Genomic DNA, 17,683 nt, shown 5'->3' with positions numbered 1-17,683 from the left:
CAACCCTAACCCAGAAAGGCGTGGCCTTTGACTGGGAAGAGAAACAAGAAAGAGCGTTCCAAACGCTCAAACGAGCCTTGTGCACCACGCCAATACTATCCCTTCCCGAAGGAATAGAAGACTTCGTAGTCTATTGCGGTGCATCGAATCAAGGGCTCGGATGTGTCCTGATGTGGCGAGGTAGGGTCATCGCCTATGCCTCAAGACAGTTGAAGACACACGAGGTTAACTACACGACCCACGATCTTGAACTAGGAGCAGTAGTGTTTGCTCTGAAGATCTGGAGACACTACTTGTATGGAACGAAGAGCACTATCTTTACTGATCACAAGAGTTTACAACACATTTTCGATCAAAAGGAGCTCAACATGAGACAACGACGGTGGGTCGAGCTACTCAGTGATTACGAATGCGATATTCGTTATCATCCGGATAAAGCCAATGTAGTAGCAGACGCCCTAAGTCGGAAGGAATATTCTGGTTGCAAAGTCAAGTTATTATCGATAACCATCCATTCACACCTGACTAAGCAAATTCAGGTGGCTCAACTTGAGGCCATGAAACCTGAAAATGTGTCAAGTGAATCCCTTAGAGGAATGGACAAGAATTTAGAAGCCAAGAGTGACGGAGCTTTATATTTCATGAACCGGATCTGGACATCGAAACACGGTGGTTTCCGAGACTTGGTCATGACCGAGGCGCATAACACTCGGTATTCCGTCCACCCAGGTTCAGATAAGATGTATCTGGATCTTAAGAAGCTATACTGGTGGCCTAATATGAAAGCAGAGATTGCTACCTTCGTAAGTAAATGCCTTACTTGCGCAAAGGTTAAGGTTGAGTACCAGAAGCCCTCTAGTTTATTGCAACAACCAGAGATCCCGGAATGGAAGTGGGAGCCGATCACTATGGATTTCATAACCAATTTGCCCAAGACAACGGGTGGACTTGACACCATATGGGTCATCGTTGATAGATTGACCAAGTCTGCACACTTCCTGCCTATCAAAGAAACCGACAAGATGGAGAAACTTACGAGAACATACATTAGGGAAATCGTACGGCTACATGGTGTACCTATGTCCATTATCTCCGATAGAGATAGTAGGTTCACCTCAAGATTTTGGCAATCACTACAACATTCCCTAGGAACGAGGCTGGACATGAGCACAGCCTACCATCCTCAGACCGACGGACAGAGTGAGAGGACCATCCAAACACTAGAAGATATGTTACGAGCCTGCGTGATTGACTTTGGGAAGGCATGGGATGCTCATTTACCTCTTGTCGAGTTTTCCTATAATAACAGTTATCACACGAGCATCAAGGCTGCTCCATTTGAAGCTCTCTACGGCCGAAAGTGCAGATCCCCTCTGTGCTGGGCTGAGGTGGGTGATACCCAATTAGCCGGGGGGCAAGCTTCCGACAGTAATCTCACCGGTCCGGAGATCATTCGGGAAACGACAGAGAAAATCGTTCAGATCCGCGAACGATTGAAAGCCTCTAGAGACCGACAGAAGAGCTACGCTGATAAACGAAGAAAACCTTTGGAATTTCAGGTGGGAGACCGAGTCCTTCTCAAAGTCTCACCCTGGAAGGGTTTGATACGCTTCGGCAAGCGTGGGAAACTAAATCCAAGGTATATAGGGCCTTTCGTGATTCTGGCAAGAGTCGGCCCCGTAGCTTACAAACTCGACCTACCAAACGCACTTCGTAACGTGTATTCTACATTCCACGTATCTAACTTGAAAAAGTGTCTATCCGACGAGACTCTTGTAATCCCACTCGACGAGATCGAGATCAACGAGAGCCTCAACTTCGTGGAAGAACCTGTAGAGATCATGGACCGTGAGGTCAAGCAGACAAAACAAAGTCGTATCCCTATCGTGAAGGTTCGCTGGAATGCTAAGCGAGGACCGGAATTCACTTGGAAACGTGAGGATTAGATGAAACTGAAATACCCTCACCTTTTTTCTTAGTTATTTGTAATTTCTTACTTGCTTAAATTCTAATTTCGGGACGAAATTCCTTCTAACGGGGGGATGATGTGACAACCCGATATTTCGAGACAATGTAATGTAAAACCGATCAAATCTAGATCAAAATATAATTTTCCTAAAATCTTATTTTGGTTAATTAAAGTAGTGGGAATCGTATCAAGGTTTTCGTACATATAAAGAACCCAAAAATCTGACTTCGGATGAAGAAGTTATGAATTTTTGAAGAAATTCTTTAAACACGTCATTTTAATAAATAAATAATAAAAATAATTTCGGAATTTGCCAACGGAATCTAAACGAAAGTTGTAGATCTTGGTCTCACCTTCGCGTGGATATAAAGAACGTCAAATATGGAGTTCGTATGAGGGAGATATGAATTTTACAAGTTTATTTAAAATAAATATAAATTTAATTATAAACTCCCGGTATTATCCGAAGGGGAGTCATCGGATAGGACCGAAGTACGCCCTGCGTACCTTCGTACGCCCCGCGTACTCAGATCAAGGGCCTCAGATCGTCCACGTCGCCCTATACGAAGCTACCGACCCGCCCGTCCGACCCGCCGCCCGTCCGACCCGTCGTCCCATCCGAAGTGCGTAAGCGATGACGTATCGTACGCGTTGCGTACCCTCGTACGCCCAGCGTACCGAGGCGGTTCAGCACCCCTATAAAAGGGATGCGAGGCTTTCCGGAAATTTTGCTCACTTCTCTCTTTTCTCTCACGATCTTGCCTCGATTTCCGTGCCCGTTCAAACCCGAAGCTCTGGTCTTTTTGCTCAAGTCCCGAGGGTCGATTTTACTCCCGAGATTCCCGAGAATCCCGAGAAAAATCCATTTCCTGAGACGAAACTCTGCCCGGTTTTCCATCTCGCTTTCTTCAATCAATCAAGTGAGTTCATACCCCTTAATTTACCTTTTAAATGTTCTATAAATTCTTTTATATGCTTTCAAGGGGGGGATACAAGTTAAATACTTATAGTTATTGCTTCAATCACATGTGATTGCATTAATCACATGTGATTAATAACTAGGGAAACCAGTGATTTTATCACTATTCAAACTGTCTATCAAACTGTTTTACTTCAAAATGTTTTCCAAACCCATTTACTTTTCAAATTTATACTACAACTGTGATTTGAACAAATGTTCCTTATACTTAAACTGTGTTAATCAAATCTATGCCTTCAAATTGTTTTATAGATTGACATCAAGTCGATCTTTCTTTAAAAATAATACTTATGTTTCAAATGTCTTATAAATACTTATTTACGCTTTTATATTATAAATTGCATGCCCATATATGTATAGATGTATAAATAATGTTTAAAGGGCTTAGGAAGGCCATCCACCCTATTTCCTTTTTCTCGATTTGGATGTGGTCTGGTGGGATTTCGGGTGACCATCCGAAGGTCGTTTCCATATTAATTATATAGCAAATATACATATATAGACATAAAAGTACTTCCATATTCATACGTACTAGACGCACCATTAGTAAGTTACCATCGGGGTAACACAGGATCATACTATTACAACTGCTAGATCAATGAGTCAGTTCATTCATGAGTCTATACTAGGAAGAGAATAGATGCAACTATACTATGAGAACATATACAACTATACTAGGACGAGAACATTTCATCACATATGCAAGAATACGATAACAAATGTGATCCACTGTATCGGAGCATGCCTTAAATGTCATGGCCCGAGTTGTAGCCAGAATTCTCTTGGAGGGAGAGCGTTGAGTTTGCGTATAGATCTATACTGGATTAACTATCCTACACCTTGCTGTTAGCTACAGCCGGACCTGCAGGTCTGCGGGTGCCAAACGTCATTCCGTTATTACGACCGTTCTTTATGTCGTTGTTATCAGTCGATAGTATGGTGCAATTATCACATTATACCTTAATATAAATCCGGTTTAAGGTAGTTAGTACAGCAGTAGTTCCTATAATACAAAACTACAGTACTACAATGATTTACCCATTTCATTTTTAGTGATAACCTCACTTAAACTTTAATGTACAAACTATATTTTGTTAAAAGATAGTTACACTTGGGAAATTTCACACTGTTACATCAAACAAGCATACAAAACAGTTAAGCCTTGGTAGAAGGCTACTTTAATAGAAAATATAGGTTTTTCTGAGAGATTCAAACTTTTACAAACACTTACATATATTTTACAACTTATACCTGCGACAGGTTCAAGCTTTTTCAATAACAAACACCGACACTAAAACACTTATAAACTCACCAGCTTAATGCTGATAAACTCTTTCGAAATAACTTGTATTCTTAGGTCATCAATAGACAGGTACCGATGCCAGCTTTTGAGATGATGGAGCGCATTCAAGACTCATCATATTATTATTTTGATTTACCTTATATTTTTGGTGTCTAAAAACTGTACAGAACACGCTTGTATTAAAATTATATATTTAATGCAATGGATGATGTTGTTCGCTATTTTCATTTACTGTGTTGTGATACTTTACATGACGTCCTCCGCCCCAAAACGTTTCCGCCGTTCTTGGTTTTGGGGTGTGACAAAATGGTTCACACAACACCAAATAGACTTGGAATAGATTAGAGAGAAATCCACACTTCATAAAAATCGGCTAGCCCTTTCTATCACACATAGTGGCTGAATTTGTCAAGAATAAGATGCTTATATAGTTAGTGACAATTAGGGTAAACCGTAATTGTCATGGCTTTCCATTTCCTTGGATCCATGGGTTCAAATACAACATGGAGCATCCTATAGGTTTTAGCCTAACTTGATAATCCATGGAGTCTTAGCCCACTATACAAATATGGATGATTTACACAATCAACCCATATATTTAATTAGTCTTCTTTTGATCACTTAATTAATTCTAGATTGATTCTTGATCAATACTAATTAAATAATCTTATTAATATATTAGAACTTATAATATATTAACAAACCTTAAGTGTTATTTCTCTCATTATAGTCTATCCAAATGCATGATGCCATGCAACCCAAATGGACTATGCCGGGTCGGGTCAAGTCTTACTAATTATAGTTATGGACTTAGATATTAATCCAACAGCCACACGGTGGAGTAGGAGGTTCGGGATTTGGGTCTGGTTCAGGCGATGGAACAGGAATGATTGACAAGGGACTACACTAGTTTATCGCATCTGAGATTACGCAAGGTATCCATCCTATGACTTGGGTGATGTTCGGGCTAATCAAGGAAGTGTTCATTGAGATGATATAGGAGCGCTTCCAGGCCTTTCGGTTCGAGATGTCCACCGGGTAGTATGGAGCCAGTACCCTCACATTCAAGGATTTCAGGAGATATGGGCACTAGACTTCTTCGAAATGAAAGACCCATTGCCTCCGGGTGGTGGATAGCGGACATGGAGTGTGACCAATTAAGGAGCTTCCACCCTGAAGGGTTGAAGGTGAGGTTTGATGCGAGTTGTCTAAGGGAGCGAGCCCAAGATTGGCGGGAGGAGGTTGGATATGCTTTAGGATCACCAACTATTGTGTGTATCACCTAGCCTGACTTTGTGACCTGATTCTGAGCAGAGTTTTTACCAGATGTCAAGGTACAACAACTGGTGAGGGAGTTCTAGGACCTACAACAGACGACCGAGGTCATGATAGAGACTTTTTGGGTTCAAAGTTATTCATGAATGACTTTGTAATGGTTTGACTCTTGTAAACCCACTTGCACATTGTATTGATGCCTAGTGACATGAGAGACAGATAGATAGAAAGCTAGACAAAGAGAGAAAGAGAGAGAGAGAGAGAGAGAGAGAGAGAGAGAGAGAGAGAGAGAAAGAGAGAGAGAAAAATGTAAGCACCTCTATATATAGTGGGTTACACACCATTTGTAGATGTGTGCTTGAGAGATGTAGTTCATAGTGACTATTGAGTGAGATATTTATGGAGAGCTAGTCTAGTACCTTTTTTGTACTCATTCCTATGACCGAATGCATATTTTTGCACCCAAATCATCATGTTCTTTGTGTTCTTTAATTTTGCATACCAAATCGAATGCTCATAATTCACTACAATATGTAAGATCAAAGTGATTTTTGAAGAAACGGTTCTCGGTTTGGTTATATACAACACAATTGGAACGTTTATGGTGACTCTCTCAATGATCTCTTAAAATCTCTTTAATTCGTGCTTGAGTTTTTGAATTTTTTTTTTATCATTTTGACTCATTGGACCAATTTTTTTTTGGAAAAAACGATTTCTTATGATCCAATATTTTTTTTCATTAATCAAGCCAAATCCAATCGAATATTCTTTTGTTCGATTCAGTTCTAGATTGAAAATGTTCATTTGAATCAAAATTTGGCCAAAAACTATCCATTATTGTTCATTGTTTATTAAATCAAATTTGTGAACAAATATTTTGGATCCGATAATGTTCTAGTTCATATCTTGAGCCTATAAATGATTTTGATCCAAATTTCGAGATCTGTTACTAATCATGTCCATTTTCCATTTTTGTGCCCATAAGTGTCTATTGATTTGATATCTTTATTTGAGCCCAAAAGTCATCAAATGTGTTTGACTCTAAATTGCTGATGTTCATTGTGCATCGTCGTCAAACACTTTGTCGGTTGTAGCTTATGAAAAGCATGTCTCGATTTTTTGATCAACGTGTTCTCGTGTTCCATTTTCGTTTCAAGTTTCTGATTAATTGATTTGAAATATTAATTAATCAGAACTAGTGAATCGATTTTATATGAGTTGTTGTATTACAAATCGATGATGATCTTGAACTTGAGAAATCATCAAAAGATCAAAATAAGATTCGCTATGGGAACGTGATTTGGATGTCGAACACTTCTGGCTAGTTCGATATGTGAACAAGCAATTTCGATGTTAGGGGTCATGATTTATGCTTCGTTCTGAGTTGGTTCGTTTTTGATATCGAAATCAGTTATGTCTTTTGGATTTAGAGATTGGAGGTCTTCGCTATTGGTAGATTGAGCTTGATGGTCAGACTATGTTGGTTGGAATAATTCCATATGCAATAGACGAGTTCAACATGAGAAAATTTTCATCGTTCGCTAGAGGATACCAAAGTGAAGAAGAAAGCAAATGTGTCGAGTCAAATCCCTCTACTTTCACCGAATTGCCAATATTAACCCACATTCCACATGGGGTAATAAAATGTGCAAAATGCTGAATTTCCATTTCAAAATACCTATAGTTCTCGCATGTTGGCAAAATTTATGTAATTTCCACATAGTGCCAAAAATTTTGAGAAATGAGAATATTTTCAAAAAAGATCCTTGAAGTTAATACGAATTGACACTTCTTGCCCAATTTAACAATTGAGGTAAAGTTTCGCATTTGAGGCTGTTTTAGGCGCAACGGGTCACTGGAGAATTTCAAAATAGACAATTTAAACACAAAATTTTGAAAATTCGTTAAAGGTGGTTCGAGAATAAATCAAATTCGAAAATTGTGATATTTTTGGATTTATGGATTTATACAAAACGTTTATGCCATGTGTTAAGGCGGAGTTTTGTATGGAAAATTCCGAATTGAGGGCTTTCTCATTCATTTTCGGTTTTATAATCATATTTCGGTTATAAAAATGGGGGAGAATTAAATACGAGAAATCGAAAGTTGAATTTTTCATATTACGCTGACCTGAAGACTGAAGTGACCTTGATAAAATGAAGTTTATGAAGTGATTCGAATATTTTTAATTATTTTTTAAGTTTTGTTTGTTATTCTCCATTTTGGCTATTAAAAGGGTAGGCTTTTGGGTCATTGACCCTCACAATTATTCTTGGAAATATGTTGGTCGTATTCTTAAAGAATGTAGTTGATCATGCTACACTCATCCCTAATACGATTACATGCTGCCCAGGTTTAATCGCAACGTCAAATTTCCCCAAAGACTTATGTAGGTTATTTTTATGCTCATTTTCTAAGATGCATAGGTAAGTGGGTATTTTATTTATATTTAGAGTTATTTTTAGTCCCTTTTTGTTTATTGTTGCATATCATGTATGGTTAGATATGCCAGTTCACTATAAACAATACTCTGATACCAATCTGTCACACCCTAAAACCAGACGGCGGAAACGTCCGAGGGCTTGTGTGACAATTAATTGAAATATCATCACAATGAATATACATGAAACATAACACAATTATCACCAAACATTACATAATACAATTGGTATTGTTCACATCAAGTATGTTGTCTTAGATTACATATCCAAAAATATTAATTGTATGATGATTAACATTACACAAAATAAATCCCTACACTTGAAAGTTTCCCCTGCTTAACGGTTACCTAAGAATACAAGTTATTTTGAAAACGGTCAACATTTATAATGTTGGTGAGTTCATAAGCATATTTGATTGAAAGATTTCGTATTGTTCGTGTAACCCAAAAAAACCGATATTTTCTAAAAATTCTCTGAAAATGATGTAATGATCAAGTATATATATGTGTGTGTGATTTTCATTGTAAAAACATGTATAAGTAAGTAATCCAAAATTTTCCTTGTATTATATTTGTTATAAGTAGAAGGTAATGAGTAATAGTATTTCCCCAGAAAATCTGATATTTTGTGATTTATAAAAATATTGTGGTCCTTGCATTATCGTATCATTTGTTTTGAATCATTATGATTTACAAATTTTGATTTCCGTAATGTTGTGATGGTAATGGATCTCTATGTGAGTCGTTATAACAATGCATGATAATGACTAATTCGCCTGTCTTGGCATTTTTCAAATGTCGGTTTTGATCAAGGTTTTGTCACCCTAGATTGGCCTAGTTTAACTGTAGTGTACAGCTCAGGTGTGGGGGAGTCACCCCTATATAAATCTATACACAAACTCTTGCTCTCCCTCTAGGAGACTCAAATTATAACTACATGCTACGACCATACACTCAATGGTGACAACCGAAAAGTCTCACTAGATCCCAATTATTGTGTGACAACCCAAAATTTCTTATTGCCTTGAAAGCTTAGCCATTTAACCCAAATAAATGCCAGACTTTTCCTGCTATCATTTAGCACAAGTTAGAGTCTGTCCAAGCAATCTGAGCCCAGTACACTTCAGGAATAAGTGTTGGGGTGTAACATCCCGAAATAGCAAGAGTAGAGTTGAAGGACTAAAAGTGTAAATTTTGAAGGGCAACTCGAAGAGTCCATGGATGGACTCAGCGAGTAAGGTTGCGACTTTGGCCGTGAGTCAAGTGGCCTACTCGGCGAGTCCAAAGATGGACTCGGCGAGTAGGTGCTGAGTGGAGAAAACCCTAAATCTGGGGAATGAGCCCTATTTAAAGAACATTATATCCTCTTCCCAGCCTCTTTAATCCCCCTTGAAGTCCAGAAACGCTAGGAAGCGTGATTGAAGAAGATTGGAGTGTATTTGGAGCTTGGGGAGGTGTTTGTTGAAGGAATCTCGAAGGAGAAGAGGCTTGGATCAAAGGGCTTTGCTTGGATTCGAGTTTCATTGCAGTTGGGGCATTCTCTTGGAGGTAATATCTCGTTCTTGAGCTATCAATCATATAGATTCATCATTTTGGGGTTTGTGGGGAGTATATTTTGGTATGTTTTAGAGTTTGGAGGTTAGATCTGAGGTTGCTACCTCAGATCTGGAATATTGAAGGCCCAGAGTGCATTAAAGTTCCTGTGTTTGGGTGCTTAGTGAAGCCATCATGTCCCAAACCCTAGTTATAAAGTGAATAAGGCCTAGATCTCTTTGGATTCACGTAAAGTTTGCCACTTTACGTGATGGATGAGTTGTAAGAGGCTAGATCTATGTTTTGGATCAATTGCATGGTCTGGAATGCTTCTATATGAATTCAGATCGGTGGTACTCGGCGAGTCACATGGGTGAACTCGACGAGTTTCTTGAAGATGAGCTGGGACTTGACGAGTTGGAAGAACAACTCGGCGAGTTGGATGAAGATGGCCTGGAACTCGGCGAGTAGGTTGAAGATAGCCTTAGACTCGGCGAGTCTGTTCTTGGACTCGGCGAGTCTGTTCTTGGACTCGGCGAGTCTTGTCGAAGAGTCCCGATATTCTCTGGTTGAGTCGAGAATCGGTGAGTCAAGGGATGACTCGGTGAGTTGTGGGCGAGTGGACTCAGAGTTGTTGGACTCGGCGAGTCTCGGGGTGACTCGGCGAGTTAGATCGCGGATTGAGTGAAGTTTTGAGTATGGGAACTCGGCGAGTCATAGGGTTGACTCGGCGAGTAGGGTCAGTCAGGGGTTGACTTTGACCTTGCCTTTGACCAAGGGTTAACCAGTGGTTTCCAGGGGTATTTTGGTAATTATTGTTTATGGTTTTGAGTTCAGTGCATTGGTTGCTGTTCAGTGGTGGAGATCGTATCAGTGATCGGAGCAGCTTGAGTTATCTGTTCAGTCGGCAATTTCGAGGTGAGTTATCCTCACTATATCAATAGGGTTTAAGGCACCAAGGCCGACCCTTTATCGGATGGAAATCCGGGTAGTGTCTGTTGTTATGATATTGCGGAATATGGGCCGGAAGGCATTACGTTATGGGCCGGAAGGCATTATATGTTGTGGGCCAGAAGGCATTACATGTTGTGGGCCGGAAGGCATTGCGATGTGGACCGAAAGGTCATGGCCTGGAAAGGCGTATGTGTGTAGTTAGTATGTTGGCTGAGTAGTAGGGTGATGTTATGCTAGTGACCGGTTAGGCCGGTATCTTGGTTAGAGTAATGATATGCTATGTGATCTGCTAATCGATTGCTGACTGTGAGCTGTTATATGATTATATGTTATGAGTATGGTTGCTTGGTCTGAGGTGTGACCCGGTATGCATGGTCGTTCTATGATCTGTTATGTTATGTATGCGTTTTATGCTATGGGCCGGAAGACGATATGTTATGGGCCGGAAGGCGATATGTTATGGGCCGGAAGGCAATATGTTATGGGCCGGAAGGCGATATGTTTTGGACCGGAAGGTCGTGGCCTGGAAGGGTGTATATGTGGTTGGTATTTTGGGGGTATCTCACTAAGCTTTCGGGCTTACAGTTGTGGTTTTATGTTTTCAGGTTCTCAGGAAGCTGTGGCAAGGCAAAGGCGTGATCGTACCGTTCCTTGCGTTGGTGTTTTATGAAATGAGCCTGGGAAAAATACTCTGTTGAATAATGTATTGAAAAACTTTTTGTAACAACGCTATTAAAATGGGTGGTTTTGAAAAGGTTTAATTGTTTTGAAATTTTGGTCGTTACATGGGGTTTATTTGCCGAAGCTATAGTACAACGAACGGGCCTAAATCCCATTGACCTGGAGTTCACGGCCACCACATGGGATTTTACGAGCATAAACTCCATGTGGGCCGTAAACTCCATTATATAAGGAGAAATGTGGCCATTTTTTCACTTCCTCCTTTCCTATTAGGCTCAAATCCTCTCAACTATCATCCCGTTCTTCGTCCCCGACCTTCAAAACTCATAAGTTTCTTGTCCCAACTAGTTAATATACTACTTAAGATAGTGATCTTTCATGTTTCCATCCATGAAATTAATGTTTTCATAGATCTTCAAGTTTCACCAAGAACACCAAGAACACACACTAGTGTTCTTGGCCAAAAACGACCATTCGAGCTCCTAGATCGTAAGTGCTCTTATCCTAACTCAATGTACAATAGGTTTAACATGTTTAAGGCTTAGAAACAACAAGAAATCAAGGATGAATGAGAGTTTACGGCCAAGGGATGTTCTTGGCCCGTAAACTCCCTATAAGGGTGCAAAGTTGCCTTTTCTTCCTTCCTTATGCCCAGAACTTAACCTAGAACCAACCACCATTGAAGTAGGGACCTTAAACATCAAAGAAACCATGTGCTCATAGAGTTTACGGCCGTAAACCCCTATGGATTTGGCACTTGGGCCGTCAACTCCATAAAATGGTCATATGATGCCTTTAACACCCCCTATGGCTTGTATTATTGAATAGAACCTTGCGTGCTTAATCTAGGAACAACAAAACATGAAATGAATGGGAAAACATGAGTTTACGGTCATACACTCATGTGTTTATGACTGTGAACTCCTCCAAAGGTCCATTTGTAGACGCAAATCACTTCTTATGCCCTAGATTCGAGTCTAGCTTAATCCCTTAAGTTGTATTAAACTTTTGAACACTCAATGGCACCATTTCCATGAGTTTACGGCCATAAAATCATGGGGGAAGTGGTCTTAAAACCGTAAATACCCTTAAGGGCCACCATTTGAGGAGTAAACTCCAATGTGAGGCCATACACTGTTTATATGCAACCCTTAGTACTCCTAGCACTCATAGTTAAGTGTTTTCATGCATTAGAATGTCCTCACTTGCATAATTGGTTACTAAATGACTAATTAGATAATTAAATGTATCATTACATGTGAAATAGGATCCGAGTGTGTGTTTAAGTCCTCACTTGACACCTAGCGTCCTCTACCGCCCGTTCATCCGAATCACCCACGTCAGGTGAGTTCATACCCCTAAATTAACCTTTTAAATGTTTTTAAATGCTTTTATAGGAGGAATACAAGTTGAACCACGCTAGTTATCATGTCAATCATATGTGATTCATAACCCGCATGCAAAAGGATTCATCACACTTTTATCTGTTTTACCAAGTGTGTTACTTCATATGGTTTTTCCAAAATGTTTTTACTTGTTTAGATCGTTTCTCAAACTGTCTTTCGTGATGTATGTTTTCCTTCAAAACCTGTTACAGCAGTGTTTCGAACAAAGGTTTTCTTCACTTAAACTGCTTTTTCAAACCATTTTCAAAGCTTGTTTATTAAAAGGACATCAAGTCATCATTTCCTATTAAAGGTTTTCCAAAGGTTTTCAAAGGTTTTTACCAAAATTTCCTTTTATGCTTTTATATTATTACTGTTATATGCATGACTACATATGCATAGTTATATAAGTAATGTTTTAAGGACTTTGGAAGGCTAACCCGCTGAAATTCCTTTTCCTCGTTGGGATGTGGTTTAAGGTTTCAGTTATCCGTCCGAAGGTCGTTTAAATATTAGTTATATATCATGTATACTTATATGGCCATAAAAGCCCTCACAGCCAATTCATTTCCTTTGGGTAGCAAAGGCATCCTTCCATTATTCATATTTCTAGAACCCTAGTAACTATTATAGGAATAGTTAGGAGATTCTATTTACTCTCTCTCTCTCTCTCCCTCTCTCTCTCTCTCTAGTACGAAGAATTACTCAGGAGTCAGTTCATTCGTGAGTCTATGATATTATTATAATACTTTAAATAGAATGTGACGCACTATTTCCCGATACGATGCTTCATAGAGCCATCTCCGTGTAACCAAAGTCTCCTGAAGGGAGAGCGAACATCATGTATACATATCTATACGGGATCGACACTCCCGCACCCTGACTGCTAGCTACAGTCCGCGCCGGTAAGGCCCATGGGTGACAAATGCCACTAACTCTACGCATGACCTGGAGGGTCATTGGATACTCTATCGTCGATCAACATGGTTACATACGAGTTCACATTCAACCGTTTTACTCACCTTTAGATTGAGCCAGGCGTATTGTTTGTTCGATACCCTCCTTGAGTCTATGTTTTCATTTACTTTATCGAGCAGTATTACTGCTGAGATATATTATCTTCCCCTATTATTTGTACTTGTGCTTTTCTCACAATCCCTTTTAAAGTAAAAACTATATATTTGTAATGATAGTATTTTGGGGAAATTACTCCTTGAAACATAAATCTGTCAGGTCTTGGTAGAAGACTGCTCAATAAAGATACTTCTCGGTTTAAACCTAGAACGATTGAGTCTTGGTAGAAGACTGCTTTTATTTAGAAAATATAGGATTTTATGGAAAGAATTCTAATACACTGTAGATTCTAAACTACTATCTTTCATGAGGTTATTTTGAATAAAAATGTGTATTTATACTAATGTCACTAAATACTTTTGAACTCACCAGCATTATAAAAATGTTGATACTCGCTTTCAAAATAACTTTTATTCTCAGGTCATCGATAGACAGGTACATCCTGGGAGCTTTTGCTAAGTCAGCCTAGAACCAAGCTGCATCTATGTTATGTTATGTATTTACTTTGATGTCGCTATGTAATGTAATCTATGTAAAATTATTACTATTAATGCAATGGTTGTTGTACTTTGATTACTATATTGCATATGTTGTGATACTTGACATGACGTCCTCCACCCCAGAACGTATTCCGCTTTCTCGGTTTTGGGGTGTAACAAATTGGTATCAGAGCATTGTTTATAGTGAGCTCAGTATATCTAATCATAAAAGATATACAACCTATAAACACATGTTGAAAAAACACTTTGACCAAGAATTATACTTTAAAATATAATCATATTTTACAAAAGTATAAGAACATCCAGAATCTAAACACCCGAACAAAGTATCACAAGAAGAACAAGAATAAAAGTCTTTGGATGTTGACCATTACCGTCAAACCTGGGCAGTTACGTAATCTTAAGGTGGAATAAATGTAACCTGATCAACTAGATTTATTCGAGATGCGACTAACGTGTGCTTGAGAGTGATGGTGGTGTTGCAACAAATCTGAAACTTACCAAATAGGAATGTTTGAGCCAAACATAAAGTTTAAAATACTATGGTAGTATTTTAGGATACTAAAAGACCCACATTAATCCCATAATCATATTCAGAAGTTAAGAGTCAAACAAGTAATTAAAATACCATAGGGGTATTTTAGGATCCATAGATAACCTTGTGTGAAAAACTAAAAAGATCCTTATTGATATACCTATGAGTACAAAGGGTATACTTCCAAGGTTATATATAGTAAGGATCCCATAGGCTAAGAAGGTGTGGTTTCGCCCTACTTACTTTTCCTCATTGGGATTTGGATATAGATTAGTATCACATATTCGAAGGCCTATCGGATCTAAGTTATATATGATTTGTGTACACTATGTAATTGTAGCAGGACTCAATATGGATCACCTAGTGAAATGTTTTAATAATCTCGTAGGATTCTTTAGACATTTCCATTCTCGCACGAACCCTGTAGAAAACCTTATCCACATCAGTGTTCGACAGAAGAGTTGATTCAGACCCAGAAGGAGTTCATTGAGAAGATTTCAAGTTCGGAAATAAATGAGTTAGGATGACACTATTGAAACCACCAAGTGCCTATACCTTTTAGGGACATCGGTGGGAAATTCGCCTGAACTTCCGAGATTTCCTGTTATCCATCATGAAGCAATGACACTCAGGGACTGGATCAGAAGTAAGGAAGAGATGACACTCAGGATCAGGATCAGAAGTATGGCAGAGATGGCACTCAGGATCAAGATCAGAAGTAAGGCAGTGATGACACTCAGAGTCAGAACCGGAAGTAAGATGCAGTAGAGATTCAATATGTCTACACGAGAAGAGAACCCTAGGTAACTACCCGAAGAAAACCAACACCGGTCCCAATCAAGGATAAGAGGTAGATAGAGGGAGCCAATACATGGAACCCGAGAAGTGTCTTTTCCTCGTTATCGTTGTGCTAATACACCCATAAAATAATACAATTTAGTTAGTTAGTGATTTCACTACTTACACTATGTGCTAGGAAAATCGCCTTTCCCTGTCGCAAGTAATACGTTTAGATCGGATCCCAAAACCTTGATTGAGAGTGTTTAGCCATAAGTCTTCATGAGCCTTTTCTTCGGTGATCTTCATTCCGAACCGTCCTCAGATCTTTCCAAAGCCGGAGAGTGAATCTTCCCAGTATAAGGATAACTTAGTAGGAACGACTCCCATCTTATGGCTTTCCGAGATACTCTTACTCCTACCTTGATACCCGGACTGCATCATAAGGATGTAGGTCGACACTCAGATAATTAATTTCCGAGGCGCGGGAAAAATTTATGCCTATTATAGTAAGGATAGATACATCTAGAGTTAATCATCATGTACCATAAGCTTGTGTTCCTTTTTCATATAGGAAAAACCACACCTCCAAAGAAGCATAACCAGCCCGCTGCCAAAACACCGACTCTCTTATTTGATGAAGCTACGTTTCAAGCTACAGTTTCAGCAGCCGTAGCAGCTGTCATGGCTCACTTGAACGCTAGCAATGTCAATGTTAGCAGGAGCCCTATCGGGAATCCCGATCAGAGCAATGGACATCAGCAACCAATACCTGCGTATCCAGCCACCCAAGAACCTCAACCAGATCCACTGAAAAGAAAGTTCAAGAGCAAAGAGGGAAGTACCTCGACTCAAGGACCTTCCAAATGGCAACGAGCTGAGATAGTCAATACCCCTGCCAATCCTTCCATCCCGACTTCAAGAAGACCATACCTAGGAAACTTTCCCCGTTGCAGCAAGTGTAGCTACCATCATCATGGTATCTGTCAAGAACTCTTTTGCGTTAGGTGAAACAGGAAGGGGCATACCTCTCGTACCTGCAGAGCCCCGGTTGAGTTCATTACATCAACCAGCTATGTGGCGACTAGTCCAGTATGCCATCTATGTGGTGAAATTGGGCACTTCAAGAGGGACTGCCCAACTGAAGGAAATGACAAAGGCGCAGGAGGAGTCTAACCCTAATACCTAGGGAGAAGCATCAAGGAACCCGATAGATTTTTGGTACGTCTCTCAATCCTAGATAACTAACTGAAAACATTAAATGATTAATTCTAATTGTAATTACTCTCTCGTTAAGGCGAATGTCGCAACATTGTTGTAAAATTCAAAAATCCATCAGGTAAAGCTATAATGGCTTGATATATACGTTAAGGCCATGTATACTTAAGATGGATAGACCTCGAGTGAATGATGCTGCCTTATTTCCTGTTCCTCGTTAGCTTGTGGATTTAAGGTAGAGTCGCTCAGTCAACAGTCCTTTCCACCTTAATTATACATGACTAGTGTATACTAGGCGATTATAGAGACACCTCGCGAGAAATCCATTCATAAAAAGTACATTATTCCGAAACCTCAGGACCCCCTATAGTTCCGCGTCGACTCTATCGGTCCAAGTATCCGCGATAGAGATACCGTGGACGAAACCCGAGATGCTAAGAACTTGTGTGCCCTGTTCAACACATGGTCCTATCCACCTTCATTCCATATCATGTCGATGTGTGCTAACTTCGACGTCTCTATCAATCATGGTTCGATTTAGTGCAACCATGTGTACATTGCTAGTGTTGTGTAAAGAGAACTTTCACCATAGCCATTTCGGCAAATAAAAGTTCTTCCAAAATTAATAATAAAACCTAATGCAATCCGTCAGTCATCTCTCTTATCTAAAACCTTCCGAAATACCCAGGAGAAGGGTATCACGCGCTGTTAACCAACCCCTCCTTGGGCATGATAGAACCCGAAGCGAAAGACACAGCAGGTATTCTAGGAGACGACAACCACCCGAAACCTACCAAGCGTATCCCCCAAAAAGACCCTTAGCACCTCACAATCAGATTCGTGAATCAAGAGACGGAACTCATGGGAGTTACTTACTACTAACTGAGTATATGCCAAAGAGTGGTATATAATCTATATCAAAATGTTTTAAGATGTGTGCTTCCTCCCTACTCCCTGTTCCTCGTTGGGTTGTGGGTTTGGGGTGGGGCCACACAACTGAACATCCCGTCGATCTCAATTATATTCGGCTTGCATACACAAAGTATTAGTGGTTAAGCCG

The sequence above is a fragment of the Lactuca sativa genome, chromosome 1, assembly GCF_002870075.4.
Source record: "Lactuca sativa cultivar Salinas chromosome 1, Lsat_Salinas_v11, whole genome shotgun sequence".
NCBI classification, from domain to species: domain Eukaryota; kingdom Viridiplantae; phylum Streptophyta; class Magnoliopsida; order Asterales; family Asteraceae; genus Lactuca; species Lactuca sativa.
Note: the sequence above shows the minus strand (reverse complement) of the source record.